We start from the raw sequence: 22833 nt of genomic DNA on the forward strand, positions 1-22833 counted from the left end.
ATTTATATTTGAAAGAGATAAGGAGGAGCAGAGGGGGGGAGAGAGAGAGAATCTTATGCAGGCTCCACAGCCAAAGCAGAGCCTGACATTTGGCTCAAACTTATGACCCGGAGATCATGAGCTGAGACAAAATCACGAGTCAGACACAACTTATTGAGCCACCCAGGATCCCCAAAAGATTATTTTTTTTTAATTTTGACAGATATTATAAACATGTTTCTATTAAGCCAAACTTTTTCTTATTAATAACTTCCACATATATTCCTTTTTCTAATATCCAAAGTATACAACTGTCTCTTTTCCTCTCAGTCAAAAGATACGCTCTGACTGAAAACTTCTTATATGTGCAAAATGAAATTAAAGTATAGGAGATATCAATCAAGTAATAGAATGCTAAGTAGGAAACATGATGTCATGACAGAATGTCCTGCTCTCTTTGCATTGACTCCTTGGTTACACTACTTTATTCATTAGTACTGCTATAGTCCTTCCAAACACTATAATCCTATAAGAAAGCCTGAACAAAAGGGCAGACACATGAATTCTGTTTCCTTTTTTATAATAAATAAACACTAAACATATTATACAAAGCTCCTTATGCACTAAAATACTGGCTGTTGATTTAATATTGTTGAGTCAGTTGTTTCATTTGGTACAAATGATTCATTCAGCACAGTACTTCACTAGAACTAAATTGACCATTCTTTTCCTTGTAAACCATTTATTTGCAGTCTTATAAATGCCAACTACATAATTAAGTGATCAAGATAAAATAGAATCAAGGAAGCCAGTAAGATATGATATGTGTGATAGTGTTTATACATCTGAAAAATAAAAGAACCATTTCTTATTTCATCCCAACAACAACAAAAAGTTTTAACACTAAAGCTGGCACCAACCAATGTATATAATTTTGCTGACCTTGAAAAGAAAATGCATCTGCTAAAGAATTTGCTATTATGAAGTGCTCAAAGAAGAAAGACAGAGTGCTATCACACTGTATAATCAGCAATCACAAAGCAAGGCTTCTGCAGGAAAACAGACATGGTTCTAAAAATGGAAAATTTAAAAGCTGCATAAAAATATTCAGAATTATAAAAGAGAGCATGAAAGGAAGAAGCATAAAGTAACAAGCCAATTTCACAGTAAATACAAAGCATAAAGCAAGAATAATGTGGGGCCAGGAGAAGAGCACCCAGATTATAAACAGACTATTCCTTTATCCTCACCGACTAAAATTCATAACCAGTTTGTTCTCCAATTACCTACCATACTTCTAAGAAATTACCAGAATTGATCATCATGCCTATATACCCATTTATACTGGACACCATTAGCTATCAAGTCTCCCAGAATATTTATCAACATAATGATACTTCTTCCAATTTTGCCTTGCACAGTCACTAATCAGACCCAATTGTCCACCTCTCCATGCCTTCTAATACTCCCTGAATACACTTGAGGGCACTTACAGTCTGTCAATAGCAAAAAAATTTCTGAATGATCAATTTCCACTAAAAAAAGTCCCTCCATCTTCTTCTTTTAATAGAAAACTTCTCTGCATGATTCTTTTTTTTTTTTTTTTATGATTTTTATTTATTTATTTATTTGACAGAGAAAGATCACAAGTAGGCAGAGAGGCAGGCAGAGAGAGAGAAGAAAGCAAGCTCCCCGCTGAGCAGAGAACCTGATGCGGGACTCGATCCCAGGACCCTGAGATCATGACCTGAGCCGAAGACCGAGGCTTAACCCACTGAGCCCCACAGGCGCCCCTGCATGATTTTTAACTAAGTATTTGTTCTTCACACTAAACCCTTCCAATTAGAGGCATGAAAATGTCTTAGGAATCTTTGCTATTAAATGTTGTTTCCAAAATATTTTCCTCCATTCTTGCGGATTTCATATAATCAAACCTAACTTTATTTCTTTCTGTTGCCTTCTCTCTTGGACTGGTCTTTCCACTTAAAATATTCATGACTTTAGCTCAGAACATGCTCTCCACAACTACTCATTTATCATTGTTACTGACTTCATGTTATTTATTTATTTGTTTGTTTGTTGACCACATACTGATACACATATCACACACACACACACACACACACACACACACACGCAAGCACACATTTTACAGTAATGTTGCTACAGATACCCTCAGGCACTTGGGTGGCTCCGTTGGCCAAGCAACAGCCCTCAGCTCAGGTCACCACCCCAGGGTCCCGGGATTCTTCAGGCTCCCTGCTCCCCTCTGCACCTCCTCCCACCAGCTCTCTTACTCTCTCTCAAATAAATAATCTTTAAAAAAATACCCTCAATATTTTATCTGGATTCTTGGGTGTTTTCTAAAAGACAATTACGTGTTTGTTTTTCTTTTACTTTGAAGATTTTATTTCTTTGACAGAGAAAGACAAAGTGAGAGAAGGAACACAAGCAGGAGGAGTGGGAGAGAGAGAAGCAGACACCCTGCTAAGCAGGGAGCCTGACCCTGGGATCATGACCTGAGCCCAAGGCAGGCACTTAACGACTGAGCTACCCAGGTGCCCCAAGACCATTACGTTTTTGCAGATATGCAGATAATACCTTAGTTCTCTTAATCTCTCTCTCTCTCTCAAATAAACACATAAATATCTTAAAAAAAAATACCCTTTCAATTTTATCTGGATTCTTGTGAGTCTTCTAAAAGACAATTACATTTTTACCTTTGTTTCCTTTCCCTGCTTAAGATGTTTTCAGCGCCATTTTACGGAGCTGGTTCCAGACTGTATAATTGGGCTTTGGACTGTCACCACCCTAACTCACTGACCAGTCATCACATCACTAAAGCAGGACAGCTAGACATTATGTAGGCACTTAGTTGATGTTTTTAGAAAAACAATGCATCACCTATGAATTGTTCCTGCTGCAAAATTTGGATCTGAATTCAACAAACGTTTGCAACTACCTTGTAGGTGACAGCAAACACAGGGAGTAGAGGGGGAGTAAGCAAAATGACACCATGAGGAAGCAACACAATTATGTGAAGATTATCCAAGAAAATGACTTAGTCACTTCAATAAATAGTATCCAAAAACAAAAGCGGAAAAAAAAAAAAAAAAAAAAAAAAAAAAAAGCCTGTTGGAACTGAAGATTCCTATACTTGTTCTTAGCCAAAAGGCCAAGAAGCAATGGAACTGAAAATTTCTAAATGTGAAACCTGGAAATTTGGATCATGATTTGAACCAAATTTAAGAAGGTATTTATGAGCCAGTAGGGGAAATTTGAATATGGATTAAGTATTTAAAGCATTGGTTATTTTCTTAGGAATTATAAAGGCAAGGAAATGTCTATATTTTATTTATTTATTTATAGATATTTTATTTGAGAGAGACCACTCATGGGCAGAGGTGCAGAGGGAGAGGGTGAAGCAGACTCCCTGCTGAGCAGGAAGCCTGTCATAGGGCTCAATTTCAGGACCCTGAGATCATGACCCAAGCCAAAATCAAACATTCAACAGACTGAGCCACCCAAGCCCCCCACTGTCCATATTTTTAGTACAGCTGCTTGTGTGTGGCTTAGTGGGTTAAAGCATCTGCCTTCAGCTCCGGTCTTGATCCCAGGGTCCTGGGATGAGATAGGGCCCTGCATTGGGCTCCCCACTCAGCGGGAAGCCTGCCTCTCCCTCTCCCTCTGCCCCCAACTCCAGCTTGTGCTTGCTCTCTCTTGTACTCTGTATCTCAAAAAGAAAAAAAAAAAAAAAAAAGACCATGGGCTTAAGTCTAGTGTGCCTCCATTGTGCCACAGGAGTGCCTTGTAACTCTGCAGATTTGGATCTCTGTTTTGAGAAACACATAGACAGCAGTGGCAGAAGCAGCATAGATGTTTTATAGAGTGTTAGTGCACTATCCGCTTGAGGAGCATGGAGCTCAGTAACTCAAATCTTCATATTATGATGGTTATTTACACAGTGACTGTCTTTGCCTGACACATGTGACTACTCAGCATCCAGGATATCACAGAGGTAGTCTTTACCCTGAGTGCTCTGCAGAGCAGGAGACAACATCTAGTGAGACCCTCGAACAATCAGTCATGGGTTAGAGACTTTCTCCTGAAAGTACACAGGTAACAGGTAACAGCTGATGCTAGAATCTAGACACACAATTCGTTCTACAACCTGCAGATAGGTCTAGACTGAGACACATGACCCAGAACCACATTAGAGAAGAGCTCAGCCCTTTCTTCTATCCCTAAACGCCAATAATTATGAAAACATCTGACACAGGACAGTTGGATTTAGTCAGTTAAGCATCTGTCTACCCCTCGAGTCGTAATCTTAGGGACCTGGAGTGAACCTCACATCTGGATCACAATACAGCACTAAGAGCTCCTCCTCTTCCTGCGAATCAGTAGCATCTTGTCCATCCTCTGAGTGCCACACAGAACATCCTTTCTGTTTACTGCTGAGCTCTGAATCTCTGCTGGTGATTTTAGTATAACTTTAATTTCCTGTCTTTTTGTTCCTTAATTTACTCAAATTAAGATTTTCTATCTATTCACTCACTCTTTCCCTGAGTCTTTAAATATATATTTTTTAAATTTATTTATTTAACAGAGAGAGATCACAAGTAGGCAGAGAGGCAAGGAGAGAAAGGCGGGGGGAAACAGGCTCTCTGCTGAGCAGAGAGCCCAGTGAGGGGCTCGATCCCAGGAATCTGGGATCATGACCTGAACCGAAGGCAGAGGCTTCAACCCACTGAGCCACCCAGGTGCCCCTCTTTCCCTGAGTCTTATGCTCACCACTCCTAAACACAAATTTCAAGCATCTTTCTCATCACAGCCATTTCTCCTTCCTATTGACTTAAACTACTATTTCTAACTAAAATATTCTTTGATTTATCAAGTACTTTCCAACAATTGCATTCTATTATTAATTATTTTTCTCACACGTTCATTCATCCCTAAGCTCAACTCTAGGGTTTAGAGCTGCAATCACACAACCTAATCAATGATTAACTACTTTGCACTACTTTTCCTCTGCCTCATTCCTGGGTAAACACTAAATAAACCCTGTTTTACTCAACTATTTGATTTCCTGTATAAAATTTGAGTTCTTTGGATGACTCCTATACAGAGAATATCCCTGATGCTATCTGATCCCATATCAATCCCCATATCAATCCCATACTTTTTTTATTACTCTGCTTTTGATCTTCCTATCTAAAATGATTTTATGTACTTCTAAAGTTTTTTTGTACATTTTTTAATTGTACAACCTCTGTGAGAACAGATAGACATAATTTTTATTACTATTGTATATGCAATGATTAGAAGATATTAGAAGATTGCCTGGCACATAGGAATGTGATTTTATAAGATTTGAATAAATATATGGCCTTTTATTGAAAAAGAATTGGTAGAAGTTATATATATATTTAACCAAATGTGATGTTAGTTATTACATAATAAATCCTTTTCTCTATGTAAAAAAGTCAATGTTTCTTTGCTAGTTAACTACGTTTGTAGACATTCATGGTCTATACTTCACTCCTTACTATAATCTACTAGTCGTCTTATTATTTAAGCAAGTTATTTGCTTTTCTTACCTGTTAAGGGAAAAAACCTAAAAATATAACAAAGGCACCTAACTATTAGGGATGTTGTGAGTGTTAAATGAAATACTATTTACAAAGTACCCAAAACTACTATTAACTAGTTTAAAATGTGATATTAACTTTAATTTTAAAACAAAGCAACATAAAACCTTTCAATCATTTGTATAGATATAAGATTTTCTGCTAACAAATATATACATTCTTGGAACATAGCTTATGCAAAATCATACCCTGAAAATATGGGTTATGAGAAGTAATGAGGGGTATATTATTTAAAATCTGTACAACTCTGTATTGTGATCACTAAGAGAAACCAATAATAATTACAATAAAAATACCACACATTTGAAAAGATGTTTAAAATAAATGAAAAAAAAATGAACTACAGAAAATGAGCGGCTTTACTTTGTTTTAATAAAGTAAAAGAAAGGTTGATGAAATTGTGTGTAAGAAATATTTTCAACAGCTGAATAACAATAACAGGCAAAGAGACAATCCACACTTCCAAGGTAGAACCTGTGGGCAAATTGAGCCAGGTAAGAAATAGGTATTGTGATATAGTATCTATTGGTCCACAAAGTAATGTGTTCATGTTGTGTTCTCTGCATTTAACTACTGTTCATTCCTCCTTCAAAATGATACTATGTTCAGAAAAAAAAAAATGTATATGAATAATTGTAAATTCCACATTAGGCTAATATTATTCTATTTACCAATCATATGTGAACTGATTATTATAACAGAAACAATATAGCAAGTAAATAATCAAATAGAAATAATCTCATAAGGAAAATACAGTTGTTATCTGGGAATAATACCAAGAAAACATTCCTCACCCCACCCTTCAAATTATATACTAAATAGAGTTTTCTTTGCTGCCACCAAGAAACATATACACATGTAGATATATAGAGAGTGAGAATATTTTGAAGGCCTTATATGCAATCCGGAGCTTGAACTTGATGTCAGAGGGATAAGCAGAGATAAGATACTAGAGCCAATAAGTGTGTGAGAAAAATGTATCCAAAAGACTATTATTGACATCTGCATGAAAAATTACACAGATTTGAACTGTGACTATAAGAAGGTAATGTGCTGATTTCAGATATACCAATTGTACAGAATTGGTATTTGTCTTTAGTAGCAGTCAGTTATTTAATAGTTAGACACTACTTTCAGAAAACTGTATTTTAATACCCAACCTAAGAATTTAATTAAGTAAATAAAGGTATAATCATACATATGGCTGTATGTACATATATCTACACAGTCACACATACCTATGCACATACACATACAGTTTTTCTTATAACTGGTCTATTTCATTTATTTGGGGGCTAGGCAAATACATTAATTTTCCATTTCCCAAACCCAGTAGTTCAAATATAAACAGAATGCCTAGGATGGGGGCACCTGGGTGGCTCAGTGGGTTAAAACTTCTGCCTTCGGCTCAGGCCATGATCTCAGGGTCCTGGGATGGAGCCCCGCATCGGGCTCTCTGCTCAGCGGGGAACCTGCTTCCTCCTTTCTCTCTGCCTGCCTCTCTGCCTACTTGTGATCTCAGTCTGTCAAATAAATAAAATCTTAAAAAAAAAGAAAAAGAAGAATGCCTAGGATGAGTATGGTTTCTCATTATCAAATTTTGGCAAATAGTGAGAAATCCAAAAACAACTTTCAGCAGAGGCAGATAAATAATTCAGTTCAAAATCTTCTATGTTAATAAACCTTGAGCATTTTAATGGCATTTTTACATTGCAAAATAATTCACTATGGACTAAATTCATTATATATTGTCCCTTGAGCTACTTCATTTCCATTTTCATCCGTTCTTGAAGTATGGGAATATACCTTGAATGTTTCCAGATTGAATTTATTCCTTTAGCTTTGTGTGTCAAAATTCTAAGAAATTTGCTGAGGTGTCTGCAAAAAATACAATATATTGAAAAACTACATTGGCAGTTTATTATTATATGGTTGAAAGTTCTGGGAAAGAGTTTTAATTTCATTCACTCATTAGTGTTAATTTCTAAACCATGGGAATTGTTGAGAGCACACAAAAAAAGAAAAAAAAAAGTATGTCAAATTAAATGTAAGAATGTTGAAGACAACTTAGGAAATACTAGCTTTTAAGAAGCCAAATGAGAAGTCCTCGAAGAGTCTGAGAATGAAGGGTCAGAGAGAAGACAAAAAAAAATCTGTCTTAGAATCAAGTGGACGGTGTTAGAATCAAATAAACAGAAAAAGACAATGAAAGCTGTATACCAAGTCAAATGCAATTGAGAGTTCAGGTTACACATAACTAAAAATGATCTACTGCCCCAACAAAAGGGAAACTGCCAGTGACCTTAGAAAGGTCTTTGGCATACTGACAAAGTAAAGTGTTTTGAAGTGAGTGCGGAGTGACGGAGAAAGGAAGAGTCATGGTATTGCTATAAGTGGTATGCAAGTTGGGAAATTCTTGATGAAAGAATTTTTAGAAAGCTTTTGAAGATACAGGAAAAAAAAAATACTCAAAGGAGTAAATCGACTAAGGATTTAGAGAGACGATTGCTCAGTGGAGCTAAGAGTCTGATCTGGATTAATCTGTAAGGGAGCAGTTCAGATAATATACAGAAGTTTTAAGTTAGAAACCGATATGGATCAACTAGTAAGAGCTCAGTTTAGATAAAGTACAAAATATATTTAAGCTAGATGATAAATCAGAAGAAAGATAGTGTTCTAGAGACTGTATCTCTCTGAGTTCCAGAACAAAAGAGTGAAATGTTTAGAATCATAGATGGAAAAGTTGTTTGTTTGGCTTCAAATATTAAAATTATAACTAATATCAAATCACATGGTGTGGACAAATGGTAAGCAGCTAAAGCAGAGTGGAAGTGAAAATTCCAGAAAAAGCAAGTAGTTTTGAGACTAGCACATTGGATTATTATCACTTTAGATGTAATTTTCAAAGTAATGCCAGGGCTTAAAATGAAGGAGAACTCTAATAGCCAGAATTTATTAGATGCCTCAAAGAAAATAGAGAAAGTTTGGGTAGGTAAGTACAAACAAAGAAGAATGAATAGTAATATACTCAAATGACATGCATCTTACAGCATGGAGATTTTAAGTGAGAGAAAACTTTATGACTCAAATTTTTAAAGTAAACTTAATAAAAGATGAGAAATTTGAGAAATAAGACAGAGGATCACAGGGGAAGGGAGGGAGAAATAAAACAAGATGAAACTGAGAGGTAGACAGACCCTTAGAGACTCTTAATCTCAGGAAACAAACTGAGGGTTGCCGGGGGGGAGGGTGGTGGAAGGGATAGGGTGGTTGCGTGACGGACACTGGGGAAGGTATGTGCTATGGTGAGTGTTGTGAATTGAATTGTGTAAGACTGATGAATCACAGACCTGTATCCCTGAAGCAAATAATGCATTACATGTTAATAATAATAATAATAAAAGATGTACTGCAGATTGTGACAAAATTATAGATTTCACTTAATAAACATTTGGCCAACCTCAAAAAGATACTATAAAAATGTCAAAAATATTCTTCCTACCTTAAAGCTTTTACTTTTCACATTATTTATGTACATCTTGGAATTTTTTTAAAATTTATTTGAGAGATACAGAGAAAGCATGAGAGGGGAGAGGGTCAGAGGGAGAAGCAGACTCCTTGATGAGCTCAGAGCCCAATGCACCACTCGATCCCAGGACTCTGGGGTCATGACCTATGCCAAAGTCAGTAGCTTAACCAACTGAGCCACTCAGGTGCCCCCATCTTGGAAATTATTAACATTAAGTTTTTAGACTAAAAAGACACTAAAGGGGAATTAAGATAACCTATTCTTAAGAACATAAAGCTATAATGAGTTTTGACATGTTAATAAAAAATTTTAAAAATATTTATAATGTATATTGTTTGGAGTTCTTGAAAATGTTTTTTCTACACTAAAAATGTTAGTTAAAAGATTTCTTTTTTCATATAAATGCATTCGTTAATTTTTTCAAAACAAATTTTAGATAATCTCTATATTTTCTCAGCTCTATAGTAGAAAATGTAAAATTTTAACTACATATAAATTTTATGACAATTCTCTACCATGTGATCACACACACATATGCACCCCTGAGGTCTGTATATTAAAGTGCACATAGTATACAGATAGTACATAGTATCACCATACTATCACTTAGGATATACTATAATTAAAGCTTTATCAATGTGGATTTATTCTAAGAATGTTTTACTCCAACCCATTTCATTAAAGAATTAGTACTCATTAAAGTAACTGGTGGAAAGAAGAGAGTGGTATGCAGGCTCAGTTTTGGTAATTACTGGAAAATTAAATGCAATGGTAATATGGAAATGTTTGGATTATTATATATACACAATATCATGTCCCTGAAAATGTTTGTAATTCAAGCTTATGAACCCTAAACAATACATGAAAAAGATATCAAGGAGTTATTTAACCAAAATTATCAGTAAAAGAATGGCAAAATCATGATATCAAAGAAGTAACATAAAAGAAATTCTCTAGCATTTTGATATTGTTTTGTAAAAAATTGAAGAAGATAATAAAAATAAATATGAAAGAAAGAAAATAGCTCTATAAATTCACTAATAATAATATATGATTAGAATATAAAATCCTAAAAATAAAATATAATTAAAATGGTGAGAATTTGGTACTCCATCCCCTATACCAGGATAAATTACAGATTTTCTTTTAAAGTTAGGTGAAAAATAAAACTATAACTGACAAGTGTGAGAATAAGGCATAAATCAATGTCTCTAAAGATTAGATGATGAAAATAATACTTCTGAATAGGCTACACAAAACAGAAAACACACCAAAATAAATAATTAATTGGAATAATAAAAACAATTTTTCTAGCAAAATTGGGGAAAGTGTTTATGTCCTATATACTAACCCATAAAGATCTTCTATCTTGTTAAGAAGCAAAAACATCAAAGTAGGTAAAGATATGTGTTAAGACCACGGACAATTTCCAGAAAAAAAGTATTAAAATCTCAAATAAGAAAATATTAATTCACAAGTGAATCAATAAATACTGATTATTTTTTCCACACATCAAATATCAAGACTTATTAACTTGTTAATATCCAGGGCCATTGAGGAAAGGAAGGAAGGTCTCTAAACTTCTGTTTTAAGTCTATAAACCAGGAGAGAAAATTTGGCAATACATGTTAGGATTTCAAATAAGGTTTGTTTTATGATAGCAATCTTTTCTGTTATTATTTTTACAAATACACCTAAAGAAGTTCAAAACCATGAATTATTCTGGTCAGTATCTTGATGCATGGTACATGTTAAATGTTCAATAAATATTTTTCAATGTTCAACATTGTTAAGTAAACATAATATTTCTTTATTATAGAACAATTTGAATGTGTATCCAAAAAAGTCTATCAACCATCCAAAGTATATCTCCAGTGATGATCAATAGATACCTAGAAAATATGTTGATAGAAAAGCTATTCAAGAACATTATGTAAGATATGTGAAATTGTATATATAGTCATAGAGAAGAATCTCTAGCTTTTAGTAAAGACATTAATAATATTCTTTGTGAGTTTTTGTATTTTTGGAAATTTATCTTGTGTGTTCATTATTTTATTATAGTATAAGGTGAAGCTATGATTATCTTGCAAAAATAATCTCATTAATTGAATCTGATGCTTTGCCAACAAAATACATACATATCAAACCAAAAAATGATACATGAAAATGAGACATTTGCGGCCACTTGGGTGGCTCAGTAGGTTAAGCATCTGCCATTGGCTCAAATCATGAACCAGGGTCCTGGGGTAAAGCTCCAGGTATGGCTCCCTGCTCATCAGGGAGTCTGCTTCTCCCTCTTCCTCTCCCCCAACCATGCTCTCTATCTCTCTCTCTTAGATATATAAATAAAATCTTAAAAAAAAAAGAAGACATTGCACACTAATATCTTTTGGGATTATAGAAACTACTGTGATACACGTTAGCACATCTGAATTTAACAATGAGATTATTTATTTTTCAAAAGATTTGAGGTAAGATCCAAGTAACTTTAAATATGACCTTTTTATGAAAAATGAAAAATTAAAGATATTTTAATCAACTAAATGACAAAATATATAAGAATAACCTATTTTAGACATTTTCTTGTAATCATGAAATATCATTAATAAAGCATTCAAAAAGGTCATTTTCTTGTCTTTAGATTGTTTACATAGAATTTCAATGTGACACATTCTAAGTTTTTCTGAAAATGTCCTTAAGGGACAAAGTCTCCGAAAAGAGAGGACTAATGTTGTTAAGACATGTCTTAATAGGCTCCCTTGCTATTTTACATTACTCACAACATTTTATGTCCATAATCTTTTATGTTCATAATTTAACCAAAAAACAGTAGCAAAAAAGAAAAATCAAAAACAGAGAAAGGAAAAGAAAGTAAAAAACAAAAAGAACATTGCCTTTTCATTAAAGTTTGCAAGATAATGACATCATACCAGTGGCTTTAGTATTCTGTGTGTTTTCTGGTTTTGCATTATTGAGACTATTCCCTTATACGGTATCATAACTAGTCCAGATATTTCACTGTCCAGATATCTATTTCCTTTGAATTTAAATTTCTTCACATAATCACATATTCAAATATAAATTTGAAATCACTCATTTGTTAAAGATAGAATATCTTTATTCTATATTTGGCAAGTCTATAATATAGTCACTTGCTCAAGTTCAAATAATTCTATCTCAACCATTTTGAACTTTGGAGATTATAAAACAAAATTATTTTATAATATCAGCCTTTGGGAATATCAGCCTGTCATTAAAAATGAATCAAAGCAGCCCTAATGTTGCAGAGTAATCCACAGATTTAAATGTTCCAATATGAGAGATGAAACAACTTACAAACAAGATCATACCTCATGCACTTTGGGAATTATATTAGTTATGATAGTTGTATTATATGAAACTTGACTGGCAAATGGGCATTTGTTCCTAACAACTTAGTCTCCTAAGATTCTGCAAACAATAATGCATCACATAGGTAAACTGAATTTTTGACACTTCTATGAGTTTCTGATAACAGTAAGTACACAGTAATGTAAATTTGACCAGTATTTTAAAGTAGTCACAATGAGAAGAGGTCTATTTTCAACACCTGGTGCATTAATATGTGCCAGTGGTTGACCCTATGATTGGAACTGAAGCCACAAAAACAATTTTGGCTTAAGTAAGGAAGTTAAGAGAAGTACTTATGACAAGGGCTTTTAGTCAGTTAAGATAACAGAGAAAACAATATTGTATTTTTCTATATATCATTAGCTGAATTTCACAATAGAAAGCATTAATGAGATACCATAAGAAACCATGTTCTGAACAATATATTATTCCACTTTGTGGTTGCAGTACCTATGTACACTGTAATGAAATAAATGTGATATGTAGTGCCTTTTCAAAATATTATCTCAAAACACTTGCAGTTCTTAATATGTTGGTGGATGATACATTTTTTAGTTCCCTTTTTAATCTCAACTTGCCACTTTTGAACAAATTAATCCTCAATATCTCCAAAATTTCAAGATTAGAGAAGCAATCTTCTTCCAGTATTACTTTTTTTTTTAAGATTTCATTTCTCTCTCTTAATATATAAGTTGTTGACTATTTTGAAATAGACTTATGAAAAATAAAGTTGGATATATCCTGTCAATTCCTTTTAAGAATCAAGAGAGCAGGGGTGCCTGGGTGGCTCAATGGGTTAAACCTCTGCCTTCAGCTCAGGTCATGATTGCAAGAGTCCTGGGATCGAGCCCTACATCAGGCTCTCTGCTCAGCGGAGAGCCTGCTTCCCCAACCTCTCTATACCTGCCTCTTTGCCTGCTTGTGATCTCTGTCTGTCAAATAGATAAATAAATATATCTTAAAAAAAAAAAAAAAAGAATCAAGAGAGCATCTGTGACCATACGGAGTAACATTTACTAACATTAATGTAAAATAAAATTTTAATTATTTTTTAATGAATGAATTCAACATTAAGCAATTCTGGAAAATCATTCAATTTGTGTGTATGTATGTATGCTTGTATAGACAGATGTGTTTCTGTATGCTACAAAGTCTTGATGGTTAGACAATGAATATCCATCTATAGCAGTATAGCATAATACTTGATAATTTAACTTGAATGAGTATTTGTTGAAATAAGTTGAATTAAATAATTTTGTTACTCAAGTAGCAAAAAGAAAAAAATACATATATATTTTTTAAGATTTTATTTATTTATTTGACAGAGAGAGAGAGATCACAAGTAGGCAGAGAGGCAGGCAGAGAAAGGGGAGGGGAGGAAGCAGGCTCCCTGCAGAGCAGAGAACCTGATGCGGGGCTTGATCTCAGGACCCTGAGACCATGATCTGAGCCTAAGGCAGAAGCCTTAACCCACTGAGCCACCCAGGCGCCTCCCACAAAGGATTTTTTTTTTTAATTAATTTTTTATTTTTTATAAACATATATTTTTATCCCCAGGGGTACAGGTCTGTGAATCACCAGGTTTACATACTTCACAGCACTCACCAAAGCACATACCCTCCCCAATGTCCATAATCCCACCAGTCACAAAGGATTTTTTTTAAAGATAAATTGAAAATACAAAAAACCTGGGTGCCTGGGTGGCTCAGTTGTTAAGTGTTTGCCTTCAGCTCAGGTCATGATCCCAGGATCCTGAGATGGAGCCCCATATTAGGCTTCCTGTCCTGCAGGAGGCCTGCTTCTTCCTCCTCCACCCCCACTCCCCCTGCTTCTGTTCCCTCTATCGCTGTGTCTCTCTCTATCAAATAAATAAATAAAATCTTTATATAAAAAAAGAAAATACAAAAAAAAACCTAAACTATAATTTTGTGAGACAATCATTTGAAAACTTGAAAAATATTTCCTATTTTTTAAGTCACCAAATATTATTTGGCTTCAAATTGTATCAATTCTTTCTTTATTGAAGAAAACAAGAATATGTGGAGTAAAAATTGTTAAAATGATGTATATAACATGCTTAATAAGAAGAGATATTTTGAAAATCCTATTAAATTTTAAATGGGTTAAATGAGATTTATAAAAATTCACTCTTTTCCTGAAATATTTTGCATGAGACTTATCTAGAATGTGGTTAACTAACATATTTCTTTTGTTATTTCTAGCTCAGGGAGACCCATATAATCTATTTTTTTTTATGTCAAGTAGCACATTCCTTAGAATTTCTTCAATGACAAGAACATCAGTATTCTTTTTAATTTTTTCAGTACATCAGTATTAACAGGATTTATTAACTTATCTCAATCTTGAAATTTAACTGTAATATTAAAAAAATTAGTGAGATGTTTGCCCATGAGTGTAGGGTCTTACTGGACTGTGGTGATTAGATTTCTAGAAGGGAACTAGCCACTTAATTCCCATAACTTTCACAAAATGTAACCTAGTCTGTTAACACAAGACTGAATAACCAGTCAAATTTTTCCATATCTTTATCTAAATTCTTGGTGAGACTCATAATTTCTGCTGCTGAGGAAACTATTATAGAAAGAATATTAACTACTTATAGAGTTAGTAGTTAGCTTTTTAAAGAAAAACATTCTGCCACTTCTTTCCGTGGTTACATTTATCATTTTTCTAGCTCCTTTCATAGAGAGATCAGGGAATTCTACAGCCTTGTCCAGGAGGCTCCTTTCAGGTTGCTTAGAGAATACTCATCATTCTATACTATATGTCATAAATCCTTCTACTGTGTTATCTTTGTTTTGAGTTATTTTCCTTGAACCTTTCAAAGTGTATCATTGTTTATGTCCTCCTGGCCTTTTGGCAAAGAATTATATGCATTTCAACTGCCACAATAAATTATACATCCCTTTATGTGTCTGAAACTGCGATTGGTTTGCTAATTCCATTGCTTTTTCTTGCTTCTCTCTCCTACTCCCCTCACCTTCCCCTGACCTCATGCTCTCTGGGGGAACTCAGAGACAAGTAGTCCAATAAATTATAAACATCATTGAAGCTTTGTATGGTGATACCAACTAATAGATAAAACATAGGCCATGGGTAAAATGACTTGGTTTGTCTTTCAGAAACTTCTTTGATGACACTGAAAGAACGCACTAGATACACTTCAACTGATTGTTATTCACTTTTTACTTCAGTTCACATATCACTATTTCTGAGATCAGTCTTACAGGAGAAAATTCCATTGACAATTCCAAACCTTATTTGCAGTCACTCCTCTTATTGTTATTAACATTATTAATCATCATTTTTATTAACCATTGTTTTTAATTTAACAGCTGATCTTATATGGTGCCATGTGACATTAGAGAGATTTCAATCTTTATAACCAAATGTGAACTATGCATAGAATTATAGTAATATTATTCATTACATAATTTCTTAAAACTAACTTTCAAGTTAGTTCTCTATTTGCAAATGGGGGAATAAGGATAACATTTCTGAAGTAAAATATACAGGTAATATCTGAACTTCTTCCTGGAAAAACAACTTAAAATTATGACTCAGTAAAATAGTGACAATGGAGATTAGTGGTTTGAGTATAGGTTACAGAGTCATATTCCCTGAGTTTGAATTCCAGCTTTGCCATTTATTAGCTATGTGACCCTGGGCAAGTTATTTAATCTTTCTAAGAATTTTATCTGTAAAACAAAAACTAAAATACTACTGGATAATCAAAAAGTTGTATTTTTAAATATTTGCTACCCAGAAATATTCTTACAATATTAGTAACAAGGAGTGACTATTTGGTAAAAGTTGGCTATATTTATTTTCCTTACTATAAACATCAATGCAAAGGAACTAGAATAAGACATACGAAGATATTATAAGGCACAATATTTGATAGCAACAACTTAACTTTGATGTTGGCTATAATATTTCAATTAAAAATGAGAGCATAATTAAGAAAAATCAGATATTTCCATAGAGAACAAAAAGGCATTTATATCTTGATGATTTATTGAATCTTTTAAAGATAGATTATCCCAAATAATATAGAAAAACATGAGCACACATGGGGAAGGGAAAGGGATACTTTAAGAGACACTTTAAACTTAATAAACAATTTTTAAAGTGATTCAAATGTCCAAAAAAAAAAAAATTTGATGCTGTAATCATTGACAGAAAGTATGCAATTTAACAATAAGAAATACATTTGAAGAAGAATTAGAGGTTTTAACTATCAAGGGACAGTTATGTGGAGAAAAAGTTTACAGGTTTTAGAAATAGATTTTTCAATAAAAATAGATTTCTGTAGCCCAGGGATGGTAATGAAAGCTAAGAGAGCTATGTTTTTTAGGAATAATGTTTGAAGAGCACAAGTATACTAATAATTGAGACACCTTGATTTGAAAAAATCAGAGAAAACAATAAAAAGATAAAATCACAGAAAAGAGCTTTTCTTTTCATTTTCCTTGCCCTTCACGGTTTCCTCTAATTATCTTAAACATGGTTGTTTATCAATTTTGACGATTATGTTACCAGTCCATAAAAAATTGGTGAGTAGAAAAATTCATGGAATACTTATCTCATGGTGGTATTATTTCTGATTTTGGAGGGCTTAAAACATCTATTTTGGGTTTGGCAACGAATTTCAACATGTGTCGGGGGGAGGGAGGGTGTTCCTCCATAACTATCTGCAGTTGGGACACCACCGTGGCATCCTACAATTTAACTAAATTCTGACTCTGTATACCTGGAGGTACCAATAGATACCACAGGTTAAGAGTTCAGTCCTATAGGACTACCTTTCTATTACTTCAAATGCCAGTTGCAAGTCCAGTTTGTCACCTGTTCTTCTGACCAACTGCTTATAAAAGTTTCCCATGATCTCTTCTTCAGGTATCAATAATTTGAGAGAGCTGCTAACAGAACTCAGATAAATATTTTACTTATTAGATGACCAGTTTATTACAAAAGGATATAACTCAGAAAGAGTCTGGTGGAAGAGATGAATACAAGGATGGAGAAATGTCTCAGATCTTCAATGATTTGTCCGGAAAAAAAAAAACATACTTCCTGAATCTCCACATGTTCTCTAGAAGCTCTCTGTATTCAGTCCTCTCTGTTATTGACAATTGATTCACACACAATTGATTCACACTTTAGACCTTCGCCTGCCCAGAGGCCTGCGGGTGAGACTGAAAGTTCCAAACCTCCTAGCAACAAGCCCCCATTGTTAGGTGTAGTCCAAAATTTGTCTCATTAACATTACAAAAGACATTTTTTGTTGCTATCATTACTTAAGCTACCCCAAGGTTTTTAGGAGTGCCAGAAACTGAGATGAAAACCAAATATACATTTCTTACTATAAATCAAAATGTCACAGCATCCTAATTTTTTCTGATAATTTAAGAAGAAGCATGATCTAGAAACACTAAAAACCATTTACTACCTACAATTTTCCAAAAAAAAAGAAGAAGAAGTGTTCAAACCTTAGTGTCAAATAAAGATCCAAAATATTTCTGATGAATTATCTAGAAAGAAACTAATCATCAAGTGTTTGGTACAAATGCTCATATTAATCAAAATCTCACATGGTTAATCTTGTCAATTATATACAAACTTTGATATATGCTTTGAAAATATAAACATTGATGTAACTCTGCAAACATTTAACAAATCTTATGCAATTCGTTATTACATAAAGGTTGAATCCCATTCAGTATTCTTCAAATGTTCATTAGATTTTATATCCCACCAATTTTAAAATTGGATTTGTCAATGTTAAATGAACAAAACATAAGAGAGTTTTAAACAAAGATTACAGCAGAAAGAAATAATACAGAAACAAAGAAAAGTAGAACAGATCAATGAAACTAAGACATGGTTCTTCAAAACAGGTAATAGAACTGGTAAAACCCTAGCCAGATTTATCAAAAAGAAAAGAGGAAGGACCCAAATAAATAAAATCACAAATGGAAGAGGAGAGATCACAACCAACACCAAAGAAATACAAATGATTATAAGAGAATATTATGAAAAATTATACGGCAACAAACTGGGAAATCTGGAAGAAATGGACAAATTCCTAGAAATATACAAATTACCAAAACTGAAACAGGAAGAAATACAAAATCTTAATAGACCCATAACCAGCAAAGAAATAGAATCAGTAATCAAAAATCTCCCAACAAAAGTCCTGGGCAAGACGGCTTCATAGGGGAATTATACAAGACATTTAAAGACATTTAAAGAAGAGTTAATACCTCTTCTCCAAAATATAAATGGGAAGAAAACTTCCAAACTCATTCTATGAGGCCAGCATTACCTTGATTCCAAAACCAGACAAAGACACCACTAAAAAGGAAAATTAGAGGTCAATACCACTGAACATGGATACAAAAATTCCCAAAAGATACTAGCAAATCATATCCAATAGTACATTAAAAGAATTATTCACCTTGATCAAGTAGGATTTATTCCTGGACTGCATGGCTGGTTCAATATTCACAAATCAATCAACATGATATATCCCAGTACTAAAAAAAGGATTTATATGTGTGTGTGTATTTGTGCATGCATGTGTGTGTATATGTGTATATACATATACATATGCATGCACACATATACATATATGTACATATATACATATATGTACCTATATGTGTACATATATACATACACACATGCACACACATATATATGTATATATACACACATATAAATGCATATATAAGATATATTATATATTATTATTTATTATTTGTTTATTATTTATATATAAATATGTATTTATATATAAATTTTTACTTAAATTCTGGTTAGTGAACATATTGTGCAATATTGACTTCAAGAGAAGAATTCTACTAGAAGAATATATATATATATATATACACACACACACACACACACACATATACACACACATACATATACATATATATAAATTATAAATATATACACATATATACATACTTAATTTTTTTTTCAAGAAAGAGTTTTATTTGAGTCTAAGTTAAGATAGTTGCCAGGGAAACATGCTCTTCACAGGAAAGAACGTGCTCTGGAGAATGAAGAGTTTTTATATGGTTATACTTTGTACTTCTTGTAGAAGTTCAGAAGATTATAGAATAGCATATAGGGAGGAATCACAAATTTTAATGTTAAGGAATTCAGGCAGTAGGAGCACTGACTGATACCCATGGAATAGATAGTTTTCCCTTAGGCTACTCATTTATAAGCAGGTGTACAAGGTATGCTTAGAGAAGCCATTAATCAGCCTTTGGTTTAAATGAAGTTTATATACAGTTCTGTTAACCTAGAAAGAAAGCTAAAATGGCTTCTCTTGTATACCAGATCTTTAGAGAGTTTTTTCCTCATTCATTTTAATTATAACTATGGTATTTACCTTCACCACACAATCACAGAAGTCATCATTCACAATAAGTGGTTGATGGCTAGTTCTTTTAGAGATTATGCATGAAATTATAATAGTATTCAGAGCACTTTATCTTGTTGTGATTGCAAATCACTTTTAGCTACAAAATCAGTAAAGGTTTTTAAAGATTTGAAAAAAAAAAGGTGTTTTTTAAAACTATTTAGATGAAATCCTACCTTTATACAACTTTGTACAGTAATGGTATTTCTAATCTCTGCTTTAGATTCCTTGCCTTCCTTCCTAAGACAAGTAATGACAGAGTTCTGAAAGCATATATTCACTAGACCTTTGCTTTTAAAAATCTTTAAATTCTATTTATTAATGTATCTTCTATTTTAACCATGCTATTGCATTCATCAGTCTTCTAAGGAAATCTAGACTATAAGAACTTAAATACTTTTGAGTGTGATAAAGCATAACAAAATAACTTGTAACATTTGGGCAGAATTTTTCCACTATAATTACTTGTTATTCTGGAAAACATTTTGATTGTTGATTGATCAAAGCCACAAAGTGGAATATAACATTACAGATTTAAATTAGTACATACACAGTTGCCTGTGGCTTATTATAAGTCCTTATAATGTTCTAAAATATTAACAATTGTTCTAATAAAGTCATATTGTACCCCAAAAAGAGAATGAAATTAAATTTAAAATAAATAAATCATGGAATAGTTGTTGATTTGAGTAACATGAAATAAGGTTATGCTACTCAGCTTTAATATGTAATAGAGTTTTTTTTTTTTAATTATTTATTTGACAGAGAGAGCGCTAGACAGAGATAGATCATGGGCAGGGGGGAGGGGTAGAGAGAGAAGCAGACCTTTCTGAGCAGAGACCCAGATGTGGGACTTGCCCTAGGACCCCAGGATCATGACCTGAGTCGAAGGCAGACATTTAACCATCTGAACCACACAGGTGCCCTGAGTTAGTTTTTTAACATAGAGTTTTTATTTTTTAATCTTTTGAAATCTTATAAAATATTTACATAGTTTTAGTCAGAATGCCACCTAGATTTCCATGATTCTTAATTTTCAGCTCAGCCCTAACAAGATTTAATTCTTCTGCACAACCTTTGTGAGAAAATGAGAGTGAACAGAGTATGTCCTATAGGGCCGTGAGTGTGATGGTCTCTGAGAGTCTCTAGGAGAGGCTTCAAGATACAAGCAAGAACAATCATCACAAGTATGAATAAAAGCATGTGTGGAGGTACAGAAAGACTGAGTATTGAGGCTGAGGCATTTCATAATTTTTTTTGGAGATTACAAAGGAGAAGAAATGAAATAGATGAAATTGCATGTATGTGAACACAAAAAATTTAAAGTTTCATTAGAATCTCTTTCTCATGAAACCATTGTCCTTTCCCTCTTATTTTAACAGCTAATATTTTAATTGTGGTTTCCTTCCTATTCTATTTCTTCACTAGTCTGACTGCTGTGGTATCATCAGGGTAATCTAAAAGATGACTCTTAAAACAAAGCCGAACTAAAAAATTACAAAACCAGGAAGAGGAAAAGATAGTCACTTTACAGGGCAAGAAAATCACAGTAAAGAAAGTTTGAAAATAGAACTAAGAAAAAGGTAAAGCTAAACAGATTCTCCAATTTTATTGACTTACAGATAATTCTCTGTAATGTAACACAGCAAAAAATGTTTTTGTGCTTTGTAAAACTTAAAAACCAATAAGTTTTTGAAGTGAAATACAATGAATAAAAATTGTTTGAATACTGTATTTCTTTTTTTATTAAAATATAACTGACACATAATACATCATTTTCAGGTGTGCAACATACTGACTCAATACCTATATATATTATGAAATGATCATGTTGAGAAGTAAAGTTATCATCTGTCACCATACACCACTTTTATGTCAACTCTATTTCCTATGCTGTATAACACATCTCCATGTGTTATTTATTTCATAAATGGAGGATTGTACTTCTTAATCTCTTTTACCTACTTTATCCATCTCCCTATTTCCCTACCCTCAGGCAATCAATTGGAGATTCCATTTAATGTATGTACCAAATAATAAAAAGCAATCAGAAAAGTGGCACTAATACTAATAATTTACAATGGTAAAAATGAAACAAAACAAAGTTATGTCTTGATTGCCTTAATATTTTATGTTTAGGATATTTAAAACCCGATAACATTGTATATCATGTTAAGTTTCATAAATATATTCAAATTACAGTAGTTTTACGTATGTAACTACAATTGTTAGATTTTTTATAAACTTACTTCTTTACTTTCTGACATAGAATAAATTTTGTATTATGATACCTCTGATTCTGTTTATTTGCAGGCCCTGCAGTTATAATAGGAATTATTAATCTTGTAAAGAAGGAAACACAGTCACCAGAGGACTGGGTTTCCAGGGGGAGAGTTCTCCTTATTTGTCTTTTATCTTCATTCTTTTTTCTCTCAGGTGTTTTGATTGATCTTGATTTCTGGTCTCCCTGCAATTTTTTTACTTTGTTTTTGGTTTGACTTTGTTTAAGTTAAGAATAAACTTTATCGGAAAATTATAAAATAAAAATCTCATTTAAATAACATCATATAAATATTTCTAATATTTATAAAGAGTAAAAAACAAAGAGACTTCTTAATGAGGTAAATTTAGCTATTAATCAAAGTAAATAATATAGTTTTAATTTACTGTATAAAGGAATCCTATGTGAGAGAGATTTGGCCAGTATAAATACTTGGAGTAAAATTTTTTATTAATATTTTCCTTACATATAAGAAAATACTTGGTCTCAATAATGTCTCTCAAATAGAATGTTTCCTGATATAACAAAAATGTTCAAATAT

General features: G+C 33.0%; 1 protein-coding gene across 2 annotated transcripts in view; it reads right to left on the reverse strand.

Moving 5' to 3' along the window:
* The window catches only part of TECRL (trans-2,3-enoyl-CoA reductase like), a 99343-nt gene that overhangs the window by 50011 nt on the left and 26499 nt on the right, over nt 1-22833 (reverse strand). The window lies entirely within an intron of this gene.

This window comes from Mustela erminea, chromosome 2, assembly GCF_009829155.1.
Source record: "Mustela erminea isolate mMusErm1 chromosome 2, mMusErm1.Pri, whole genome shotgun sequence".
Lineage (NCBI taxonomy): Eukaryota > Metazoa > Chordata > Mammalia > Carnivora > Mustelidae > Mustela > Mustela erminea.